The sequence below is a fragment of the Diceros bicornis genome, chromosome 22, assembly GCF_020826845.1.
Source record: "Diceros bicornis minor isolate mBicDic1 chromosome 22, mDicBic1.mat.cur, whole genome shotgun sequence".
NCBI classification, from domain to species: domain Eukaryota; kingdom Metazoa; phylum Chordata; class Mammalia; order Perissodactyla; family Rhinocerotidae; genus Diceros; species Diceros bicornis.
This window is the reverse complement of record NC_080761.1, coordinates 33,409,556-33,421,338: the sequence shown is the minus strand read 5'-3', so window position 1 is coordinate 33,421,338 and position 11,783 is coordinate 33,409,556. Positions and strand designations below refer to the sequence as shown.

The following is an 11,783-nucleotide window of genomic DNA, read 5'->3' as shown; positions in this document are numbered from 1 at the left end:
TTCTTCTCCCCACATCAGTGAGCATCCTTAACACTCTTAGTTTGAACTCTCTGTCAGGTAGGTTGCTCATTTCTGTTTCACTTAGTTCCTTTTCTGGGGTTTTGTTCTGTTCCCTTACTTGGAATGTATTCTTTTGCCTCCTCATTTTGCCTCTTTCCCTGTGGTTGTGTCTCTGTATTAGGTAGGTCAGCTATGTCTCCTGCTCTTGGATAGGTGACCTTATGTAAGTGATGCCTTAGGAGGCTTCCAGTGTGCTTCCCTCAGTTCTCAATGTTCCAGGGGTGACCCCTATGTGAGCTATGTGTGTCCTTCAGTTGTGGCCTGTTTGCTCTCCCTGTAGGTGCCCAGGGAGGCTGAGTTATGCTCCTGGCAAGCTGTTGTAATGCTCAGCTGCTTGTAGTTGTTGTGGGCCCTTCAGTCTCTTTATCAGGTGTGGGGAACCCAGCACAGTTGGCTGCAAGTTCTAATACCACATTTGTGTTGCAGTATTTCTTTTAAGTGAGTAGGCCCCTAGCATGGCAGGTTGTTAGGCTCAGGGCCTTACAATTGCTGTAAGCCTCTAACCTATTAGGTCTCTTGTCAGCTCTCTGAGGATTGCAGCTGGGTGTGGCTGGCCTCAGGCACAGGAGCACCCAATCGTTTCAGGCTTTGGAAGGTGGGGCAAACCTCCCATGTGGGTCTTTGAGAAACACAAGTCTTCTGCAGCTGACAAGCCCTGCTGCCCACAGGTCCACACACACAGTCAACACAATCCTGCCCAGTGTGAGCGCCCCGACCTCCCCAAGCGGACCCAGTCTCTCCACGGGAGAGAGACTGGGCCTCTCTGCCACCGCTCCACACTCTCCACCCACTCCTTGCGCACACTCTGCCCTGCTCAGTTGCCAGGCTGCAGAGAATCCAGTCACCAATCTATGCAGGCCTACAAGTTGCCTGAAGGCTTGTTGTTGGTTGGGGCCAGTCTCTAGGGTGGGCTGCCTGCCCTGGCTGAGCTGGATTAAATTGGTGCTCTAGTGGGTGGGGCAGACCCGAGCTAGCAGGCCTCAGGGAGAACTCCAATGGTGTCTGTGTCAGCACGCCCAGACCAGGGCACAACAATGGCCGCCGCCAATGTCCCAGTCCCTGGAGAGGTCTCACCCCTCACCGAGATGCACTCAGGGCCTATTAGGTGAGTCTCTTGTCACCAAAGCACTGTGCACCTTTCTTTCTGGTGATTTTAGGATGCTTTCTGAAACAGGTGAGTTTGCGCGCAGGCTCTTTAAGAGCCAGTTTTAGTTTCTTTGTGAACCGGGTTTTCTGGGGGTGCTCCCCAATGTTTTAGTAGCAGGCACAGTCAGATATTATGCCGCTGGTCTCGATTGTGCTGGGTCCACAAAATGCCCACAGCGAGGGCGCTCCCGGCTCAGGGCCCCGCGTCTCCAGGGAGGCTGCGCACCTGTGAGCTGCTCCCGGTGGCGGTGAAGCTGGCGGCTTGTGAAGGCGGCGTTTTTTCTCTCCAGAAGGGAGTGTCTGCCTCTTCCACCTCAGTTAGGATTGTCCGTTGTTGCAGGAGTTCCTCTTATCCAGTTTTCAGTTCTGTCTCAGGGGTAATTTTTCCACGAGTAGTTGTAAATTGGCTGTGTCCACGGGAGGAGGTGAGTTCCGAGTCTGCTTATGCCGCCATCTTGACTCCGCCTCCTCCAATTCTTATATCATGTTTTCATTTTTAGCATTTGACTCTTCCTTATAATTTCCATCTCTCTGCTAAAATTCCCCATTTATTGAAATATGTTCTTTATCTTTTCTCCTAGATCTTTAACAGATTTCAAAATCATTTTAGAGTCCCCACCTAATAAATCCAATATTTGGGTTACCTATGAGTCTGATTCTATTGATTATCTTGTCTCTTCAAGATGAATTTTTCTTTTTTTGTGTGTGTTTTCTAAATTTTATTGAATTCCAGACGTGAATATGTAGAAGAGCAGAGACCAAGGCAAATAATATTTATTCCTGGAAATGGGCATACCTATTATTCTGTCAGGCTGTTAGTATGAAGGGTTGATATAAACTAATCAGCAGTGAAGCTAACCTCTCATCCCATACTTGATCTTTAATAACTATTTTTAATTATTTTTTAAACCTCCATATGTGGTGGCAATCCCCTCCTTCTATTCCTGTCCTTTATGAAATTCTGGTTAATTGGTTCTTTATAACATCAGTGATCTGATGGACTTGAGAAAAGTTATACTTTTATAAATTTTTGCTTTTTTTTCTTATTGCTTGGTTAGGAGCCATACTATTTCCCAGTTTCTACATCCTAGATAGAAGCAGAAAGCTCACACTATTTTTTTTCTAGAAAGATATTTTTAAAATGCCACATTGTATAAGAAGAAACAGTAGTTTCACATTTAAATAGGCCTTCAAATGTCTTATTTTCATATTACCATTTCCAACTAGCTTTCATTGAATCATAACCACATCAAATAACCCTAAATTCCCTTCTTTCTTACTTTTATCTTTAAATAACTCAAAGGGAAATGACATTCATTCTGAGAGAATTATTAAACTCAAAGGGAATCATCAAAAGCTAGTTGATATTTCCTCTTCAGCTGTATTCATGGCAATTTTCATTGTTTTCACTCTTTTTCTTATCATTCTTGAACCATGCTGTTATACTTTAATATTTCTGCACAAAGTTTTAAAAATACCAAAAATGAAAATCATTAGTCCCTCTGTTTTATAGTGTTCAAGTCTGTGATTACATGCTATTTATATCATTATATTTATGAATTTTTTTCAACATTGAAAACTTAAACATACATCTACTTGGATAGAACTCTGTATTTTCTCCATGCATCTAAGCTCTTTTCCTTGAAAGGTAATTTTATTGTTGGAATCTGATATTATAAATGTATTGGGGAACCAATAAGGGCCTTGAGGTAGGAGCATGCACCGCACACTGTTTTACTTTCTTCTTTTATTAAGCCCAGATAAGCATTCGGGGCTTCTATTTGATGCTTTCTGCTCTCGAGCTCCCAGTGCCTTGCAGAAACTTATAAATGGTACAAGTCTCAGAGATGTCTATCAACTGCCATAACTTAAAAGAGTAATCTGTAAACTTCAGAGACTTTGAAAAACTATGCAATATCCATACATTTTTAAGTTGCCATCTGAATTTTATTTGCCATTTTTTAAATAATCATAAACGACTCAATTTAAGAGTACTTTATATTTTTTATGGGCTTAAAATATATTTGTCCAAACCTTTTACCTTTAGCTATAACTCATTCAATTTATGGGAAGATGTCTGTTCTAATTAAACGGCGAAGTTAATCCTCATTGCCAAACCAATCATCAAGTCAAATTTACTGTCAGAAAAGACTGGTTTCATTTTTTAATTTAAACTTGTTAATACTCATCACACGTGCAGACATCTGTGTGTTCAAGTCTGAACTCTTCTAAAATAGGTAGTTGGGTGGCTAGCTGGAGAATAGGCCACAGAGTCTTGCTATTCCTAGTTGATCACCTAGATGATGCATGAAAAGTGTCTTTGGTGCCAAAAAAATTCTTGTTTGTATGTTTGTTTTTACACTCAGGGCAATGTGCCAGAGTAAATTTTAAAATGGCTGGGAGTTAGGTTTTGATTTTGTAAATTAGGAGGACTTTTGTGAAAGGCAAGTTGGGAGAGGAAAAGAAAGGCAAAGCTCAGACACTATTGCAGGCATCACTAATTTTAATTTTAGATAAATTATAAATGGATGCATGTGGATGGTGAAGATCTGCAAAATGTTCTGCTGAAACCTAAGGGTTCCTCTGTTCCATCTGGCATGTCTTCTATTCCCTTTGGGACTTTGCATGCCCCAGTTGAAGACTCCTGTTTTGGTTTACTCCAAGGCTGATAAAGACCTGAAGAGAATGCCTTCCACCTGTTTTCAGATCCAGGCATACTCAATACTAGTGGCAATACCAAACTTGACTGAGGGCTTACTCTGTGTCAAACAATTTATATGACCCAAAGCAAACTTATGGATTTGGTATTATAATTACCTCCATTTTATTGTAGTAAACTAAAGCTTAGGCATAATAAGTAACCTGATCAAGGGAACACATCTAACAAGTGTTGCAATCCGGGTAGTTTGACTCCAGAACTCAGATGCCCGCAGATTATAGTGCCTACCCCAAGGGCCTTTCCTGCTTACCTCAACAGAGTTCTCCCCCTTGCTTTGTAATTTAGTAGGTTGATATAATGTAGAGCAGTGCATCTCAAAATTTAATGCATGTGTGAATCACATTAAGGAATTGTGTTAAAATGCAGCTTCTGTTTCAGGAGGTTTTTGGCAAGGTCTGACATTCTGCATGTCTGACAAGTGTCAGCTGATGCAGTGCTGCTGGTCCTAGGTCCCCACTCTGAGTGACTCGATGGTTCTCAATCCTAAATGCACAGCAAAATCACCTAATGTTTTGCCCACTTCCAAAATTTCAAGATGGAGCATAGGCAACTGAATATTGTAAGGCTCTCTGAGGTTATTCAGGATAACAGTAAGACGGAGGAACCACAGTTAAATTTTTATGTCTGCACTTTTTTTTTTTCTAATGCAACTCACTAAAGGCTATGGAAGCTCCAGAATTTTGAATATGTGGGTTGGTCAGAAGGAGAAAGCTAGAGGATTTGTCTGAAAGCTTACCTGGGGAGTTGGAAAAAATGGAGGGGAGTTGATGGAGATGGTAAGACTAAACTCCACTATGCCACATCACATTATGACTCTGCCCATGGGTGCGACTCCCACAGCTGTAAACATAATAATGGTGCACTCTGTCAATGGTAGTGTGCCTGTGGAGAGCTGATGCAAAAAGATAGTGTTAATGGGAGAGTGGGCTAGGAAGGCAGCAAGTTCAGGTTGAAAATCTGCCCAGGTGATTCTGATACAGCCTTCTGCTATGCCTGGAGAATCACAAGTTTAGAGCATGTATTATGATTGCTTTTCAATTGTATGTGGTTTTTTGAGAATTTTCTCCAGTATTGCTTCTCTCTATCCCTAAATAAACTATAAATATCTCAAAATAAGACTTGTGAGGGGACCAGCCTGGTGGTGTAGTGGTTAAGTTCACACGCTCCTCTTCGGCGGCTGCCTGGGGTTCACAGGTTCAGATCCCGGGTGCAGACCAATACACTGCTCATCGAGCTATGCCGTGGCAGCGTCTCATATATAAAATAGAGGAAGATGAGCACAGATGTTAGCTCAGGGCTAATCTTCCTCAGCAAAAAGACGAAGATTGACAATGGATGTTAGCTCAGGGCTGATCTTCCTCACCAAAAAAAATAAAAATAAAAAAAAAATTACAGTAAAACTTGTGAAATCTTCTTGAATCTTCCTACCAAATGAAAGAATTCACCAAGGTCTCATACATTGTGTGTTGTATTTATTAATTTATTCATTCAAGAAATATTTATTGTGACAACAAAAATTTTCTATGTCAAACAATATGATAGAAAATTATAGGTGTAAGACATGGTTCCTATCCTCAAAGAGTTCATAGTCTAGTCAGGGTAGAGAGAGAAGTATGTACGGAAGTGTTCTGAAGAGATTTTGAAAGGAGGGCAGAGACTCCAGAGAGAGGCACCCAGCCTAAGAAATTTATCCTGAAATTATTGGAGGAAGTAGGTTTGAGTTCAGAGACCAAGTATAGGTTCATTTAAATGGGTTACCTTGAAACAACTACTGGAAAAAAAAAATCAAATTTCCCTAAGCCTAGTGACCTCCTTGGCCCAAGAGATGTTGAGCTGGGAGTCAAAACACTTCTATGGAAAGGGGTACAAAATTGCACGCTACTTGTTAAGTGAATTTTATTCACTGTCCACATGAGCCTGTAAGGCAGCTTCTTTGATAGCAAAGAAGAAATATTTTTGTAAACATTTTGGCATCATTCAATAACGGCCACCTGTGCATACTTCTGTGAGAAAATAAAATGTTTTTAATTGGTGGTTTTATATTTAAACACCTCTAGGTCCTAAATGGTTTAAAAATAATACATTGAGGTTATATAGTCATAGGTATCTATCAGTTGTAGACCATACAAAATAAAACAAGACCAAAGAAATCTCTGTAATAGAAGAGAAATAATAGGATGACTTCTCCATTTTCTCTTCAAGTTAAAGATGTTGGCAAGCCCATTTTTTCTAGCTGCCTATTGTGAAAGCTGCTTCATAATACAATTAGAAGCAAATCATCCAAGGGGTCACAATTTCTAAATTCCTATGATGTGGACAAATCTAGTTATAGAGCAAACAGAATATGTGCTCTCCCTCTTTACAAATATCAAAGCAATTTTGGGTATGGAAAGTCTGATCACCTCTCCATTTTTGCTGAGTTCCCTTAAGTGTTAATTATATTAGAGCACATTTGCACCAACTGGTTAACTAGAAAATTGCCAAGAATATGATTATAAAAATCTTTGCCATGAGACAAAGAATGCCCGCAGCCTCTAGAAGCTGAAAAAGGCAAAGAAAGGTTCCGTCCCCTCAGAGCCTCCAGAAGAAACTAGCCATGCTGACACCTTGACTTGAACACAGCAGGACTGATTTTGGATTTCTTTCTTCTAATTGTAAGGTAATAAGATTGTGTTCTTTTAAGTCACTAAGTTTGTAGTAACTTGGTATAGCAGTAACAGGAAACTAATACACCTGGACATTGCACAATTAGTTACTCAAGTAATGTATTTTTAATGAAGTGAAAGAATGAATTCAAAATCAAATCACTAATCTAGAAGAGCAGCCTGGGAGCAGCAGTGTTTCACCAGAGCCTAACTGTAACTGTCAGAACAGTTACTGAAACAGGAACAAATGTCCAAGGGGACTTTCCAAATTCTCATTAACTTTTAAGTTGATTCCTCTTGAGGGGAGTAAAAGTAGAGGCAAGCTTTCATTCTGCCAGAGAGGTAAGGAAGAAACGCGCACGTAAAACACTGAATGTTTACTACTTAATGTTTAATGTGGCACAGAGAAATTGAGGAAACTGGTGGAAATGTCAACATACACTGGATCATTTTCTCTGTGTGGCAGTTCAGAACTTGAGTCGTGTTTTTAACTGACAAATTCTACACAATCACAGAAAGAGCATACAGTGTGATTCCACATAGTGTCAAAGGCTGTGAGTATGGCTTGTATTACTGGAAGAAATGCAGCTCACTCAGATGAAACAAAAATTCAATTTAATAGATTTTTTTCAAAAAATTCCATTCTTTTGTTAATTGTTTCTAAAGTTGAAGATCTAGTATAAACTACTAGCAACATTTCTAAACATGTTTTCATTTAAGAAACACTACCTTTTTTAAATACAATCTAGTAATTGTGAATTTGTGACCACCCCAAATTTGCTCTAAAAGTGATAAGTATTTATACTGTTGAAAGTTTAAGTACACAGGGAATATAGGGTAAAAGTTACATTTAAAAAATTAGTTTATTCTGTGTGAATCATAGATTACCTCTTCTCTCTAAATAAATCATGGGAGCAGCTTGGTGGTGCTATTTGCACAGCCACCACCAAACCAGTACAAGGATTCTTGTCCAAGCATGTTGAGTGCTTTCCATATATATTGCTATATATATGAATATACAATATATATTATAATACTAAAAAGGAGTTTATCTTTTTACAGGATCCAATGCTAATTAATTAAACGCTATGTTACAGTGTAACTCACTAGTTTCTAAACCTGAAATCCTCAGAATTGAGAAATTTTGGTATGTCGCTTATTTCAAAAGCTTCTTTTTATAGAAAATCCAACGCGCAAACAAAAGTAGACAGACTACTGTAATACTTCATTGTTCTAGCTAGAACAACCATCAAATCATGGCCTATGCTGTTTCATTTATTCTCCTCCTACCCGCTTCCAAATACACCCAGACCACTAGATACCTGATTTCCACTCCAGACCTACTGAATTTTAATCAGTCTAAATACTTCAAAGCTCTTTAGCTGATTCTGATTATCAGCTTAAGAATTACTTTCTTAAAGAAACTTTGAAGTCTTCTCTTTATACCTATTCTATTTTTAGTTTTTTTCAATTATTTTGTTGTTAACCACATGACTGTTCTCCATATTGTTTGTTAAACTGTCCATATGTAACTCTAGTTTCCTAAAAAAGCAGTAGATTGTCTAAACTAGAGCCATTTCCTTTGTGACATTCCAGAGCAATTTCTCAAGTCAGGTTTCCTGTGGCCCTGGGCAACGTGGAGACAGTGGTGTGGATGCTTCAGAAACTCTCTTCCAGTTTGTTGAGCCTAGGTGTAGGATCTGATAGGGAGTTCTGTTCAGTCAACCAGCAGGACTCTGTGAGGCAACTTGGTGAACGCTCCTACCTCAGGTTCTCTGTAGCTCCCCAAACAGAAGACCATCTTACAGATCTATGCAAATCCTTTCTAAGACTTTTAGCCTGCCTGCCTGTGTAGCGGGAGGGGAGCAGAATTTTTTTCCCACTGGGTGCATACCTGCTGCACCTAGAGCCATTTCTGAAGTACCCTCCACTCAAACAGAAAAAGAATTCAACCACCAGAGTAGTCCTCTGACGTTTAGACACTCTCTGCCTAAAATCATTTAATGGCTTCTCATTATTAAAGTAAAATCTAAAATCCTTAACATGGCCTTATAAATCTTATATGACCAGGGTGTGCCTATCTCTTGACCTCCCCCAGATCTTTAGCACCAGCCCATTGGACTGCTTCCGGCTTCGGAAATACAAATGGTCTCTCTTTCCACCTAGAGGCCCACGCCTATGCCATTGTCTTCATGCACCCCTCTGCCTCTGTCTTCTACTAAATGACAGTCTTCCAGATGCATTTTTGAATTAAAGGAGTGGGCAGAGATGAGAAAGCACAGCTAGCAGACTGGAGGAAGAGGAGTAGAAATGCTAGGCAGAGACTGAAGAAAAATACATTCTCTCTTGCCTGCTAGAGCATTCTGCAAGCAATAAAACTGAGCTGGGGTGGGGAGAAGTTTTCTTTCCTTCTTTCTCTCCCTGTAATGCTAAACTGTGCATTAAGGCTGAGGTTCCTGTGATTACATTTTCTGTTGTTTCTATAATCTAGCTTCCCTGCAGGAGAGGAAGAGTCCCCTACATTTGTCCCCTTGGGAATCCTAATCACTTAAGAAGAAAAGGTCTGATAACATGGTCAGAAAACTCTTTGTTAGCAATTGAAATGGCTTATAATTTCGTATGCAACAGGTTTTCTTAATTATTCTCCATCCATTGTAATCTTTTTTAGTTTCTTACTGCTAATACTTAAAGCATAACTTAAATATTTGTTGCTTAAAAAGACAACGCAAAATAAAGTTTTAGGGATTGTGCTCTCAAATGAGGCTACTAGAAATGTCATTACCACTTTGAATCAAATCGGCTGCAACCCTATCCAGCTTCAATAAAGTTGCCAAATGTATACCCTTCAAATGTCCTAGTATAGCACATGTGTGTGTAGTAAATACTCAAATTTGTGGCTTCATGGTTTCAGGGAAGAATAGTAGGTTCCCTTTTAAAATGTTATAAAATCCTTTTATGTTCTAAAATAGAATTCTTTTACCTAATGCAAAAGCTTAAACACTAGACTTGTGTAAATTTATACTCATTACCATAAGCATTAGAGAACATGTTTCTCACTATTCCGGTCAGAATGTTACACAAAAGCTTCTCTAATATGGATATAAAATTCTAATTTTGTGAAAATATTTTTTCTTTATATATGTATATCATAATATCAGTTTATTTAGAACACAGTTTTCATCTGTTGCCATTTCTCAGGCATGGTATACTTAAAAAAAATTTTGGCAAATAATACTGAGTTACATTTCAACTTTTTGCACTCCTTCAATGTATATATGCCAATTATCTTTCTCAAATCACTAACATAACAGAAGTCAAAGCCCACTGTAAACCAAAGCTACCAACGCCATTAAGATGGCTAGATCTCTCAATATCTGTTCCAATCCTGATAAAACTTTTAATTCTGTGTGACTTGAAGAAAGTCTCTTAAACTGTCTGAACCTCAAGTTCCTCATATAAATAATGAGATAATACTCATCTTTTAGGATCTCTGTGAGGATTAAATGATGCAAAATGTAAAATTACCTGGCGTACCTTCTAATACATAATTGTCTCTCAATAAATGTTTTATCCCTTCCCTCTCTCAACCTCTGCCCTGCATTTTCTTTAACATCTTAGTACAGCAAGGTTTATATTCAGTGGGCATAGAGGTGATTGAAAACAGGCTGGGAAGAGGCTTAAGGATCTGGAGACTAATTTTCTCCTTTAGTTTCCTCTGTGGATGACTTGAACTTGGCATATATCCTAATTGTTAAGGGCCTTTATTTCCATCAATTTGTCAACTTAATGCTATAATAGTACTACTAACAATAATGAGAGTTGCTAACACTCAGTGCAGTCCATGTAATTCTCACAACTCAGAGAGGTACTATTCATATCTACAATTTACAGATGATGAAACTGAGGCAAAGGTTGGCTAAGACATTTGTCTAGAGCGTCCAGATGATAAGCCCTGGGCCCTGGGCAGTTTGACTATAGAATCTGACTCTGAAACATGACACTACTTGGCTCACTGACTGCTCACTCTACACAATGCAGCACAGAGGAGATCTCTGTCTTTGGAGTCACCCTGCCTGGGCTCAAAGCCTGATTTTGCCATTTCCCATCTGGTCTTGAGTCTCTGTGATTCTCTATGACTCAGTTTATAGTACATCTGTAAAATGAGAGGAGCATTTATAAGACTTTATTGAGGCAGTGTATTAAACTGCTTTGCTCAATGCTTTGCACAATGTAAATGAGGAATAAAAGTTAACTATTTCTGTTAAAAGTTAGAAGCACCCATTATCCTTTTCACCTCTGCCTCTAAGCCCTCTCTAAAGCATTCATGGATTTTTGGGAAAAGTGAGTATTTTTCCTTCCTCTGTGATGCTCAGAGTGGTTAACACTAACCAAAGGAGTCTGCAACAAAAAATGACCCTCATTTAGATACTGGACTAACTCTTAAACCTCCTCACCCCCATTCATGACTTTTTTCCTAAAACAGTGCATTGCCCAATGTAACTACAATATACTGAAGTGAATCCAGAAAATTAGCAGGGGATATCTTTTCTCTTAAAGATGATGTTCTTTTTATGGAGATCATTATTTTAATAGCTCAGGCTTTTATGGAGAATTATTATTCACATTTAACCCCTCTAAGCTCTACAATGGAAGCAAGATCTTTTACTCCTAATGCCCTTCCTTGCTGACATACCACAGACCTATCTTAGAAACAGTTTTAGTAAAATTTACATTTGAAACAATGGAAAGCTGAGACCTTCCTGATACATCTAGCAAAAGCTGATAAGCACACTTCTTGTGAACAGATGAGATATGTCAAAAGGAGAAAAAAGTCACTAGGTTTGTAGACATAGAAAGTCTGAAGAAGAATAACTGGTGAATTGTGAATTTAGCAAATGTGTCTGGCCATGTGAACTTGGGCAAGTCTACAGAACATATATTTTCTTGATAATTTAGGTGTTGAGAATAAATCTCTTCTTGTTTTGCTAAAGATAGTCTTAGGTTCTCAGTTTTTATCCAGGTGTGCAAGCAGAATTATTGACTTAAGACGGTCTCATTTTATCCATCTGGTCAACAACCCAAAAGCCATTAGAGTCTTGACATACATTCTCTATGTGTAAGTGCTAAGAAGAATCCAGCATGGGTATATGCAGTCCCTAGGCTTATCTCAAATAAATAATATAAAACTGATTTTAAATGCATTCTTATAGCAT

At 38.9% G+C, this 11,783-nt stretch overlaps 1 long non-coding RNA gene across 1 annotated transcript in view; it reads left to right on the top strand.

Moving 5' to 3' along the window:
• The first annotated feature begins 1,152 nt into the window (after nt 1-1,152).
• The window catches only part of LOC131420066 (uncharacterized), a 439,434-nt gene continuing 428,803 nt past the window's right edge, over nt 1,153-11,783 (top strand). Inside the window, exon 1 of the long non-coding RNA XR_009223454.1 lies at nt 1,153-1,165. This is a non-coding gene — a long non-coding RNA (uncharacterized LOC131420066). The remainder of the gene's footprint in view (nt 1,166-11,783) is intronic.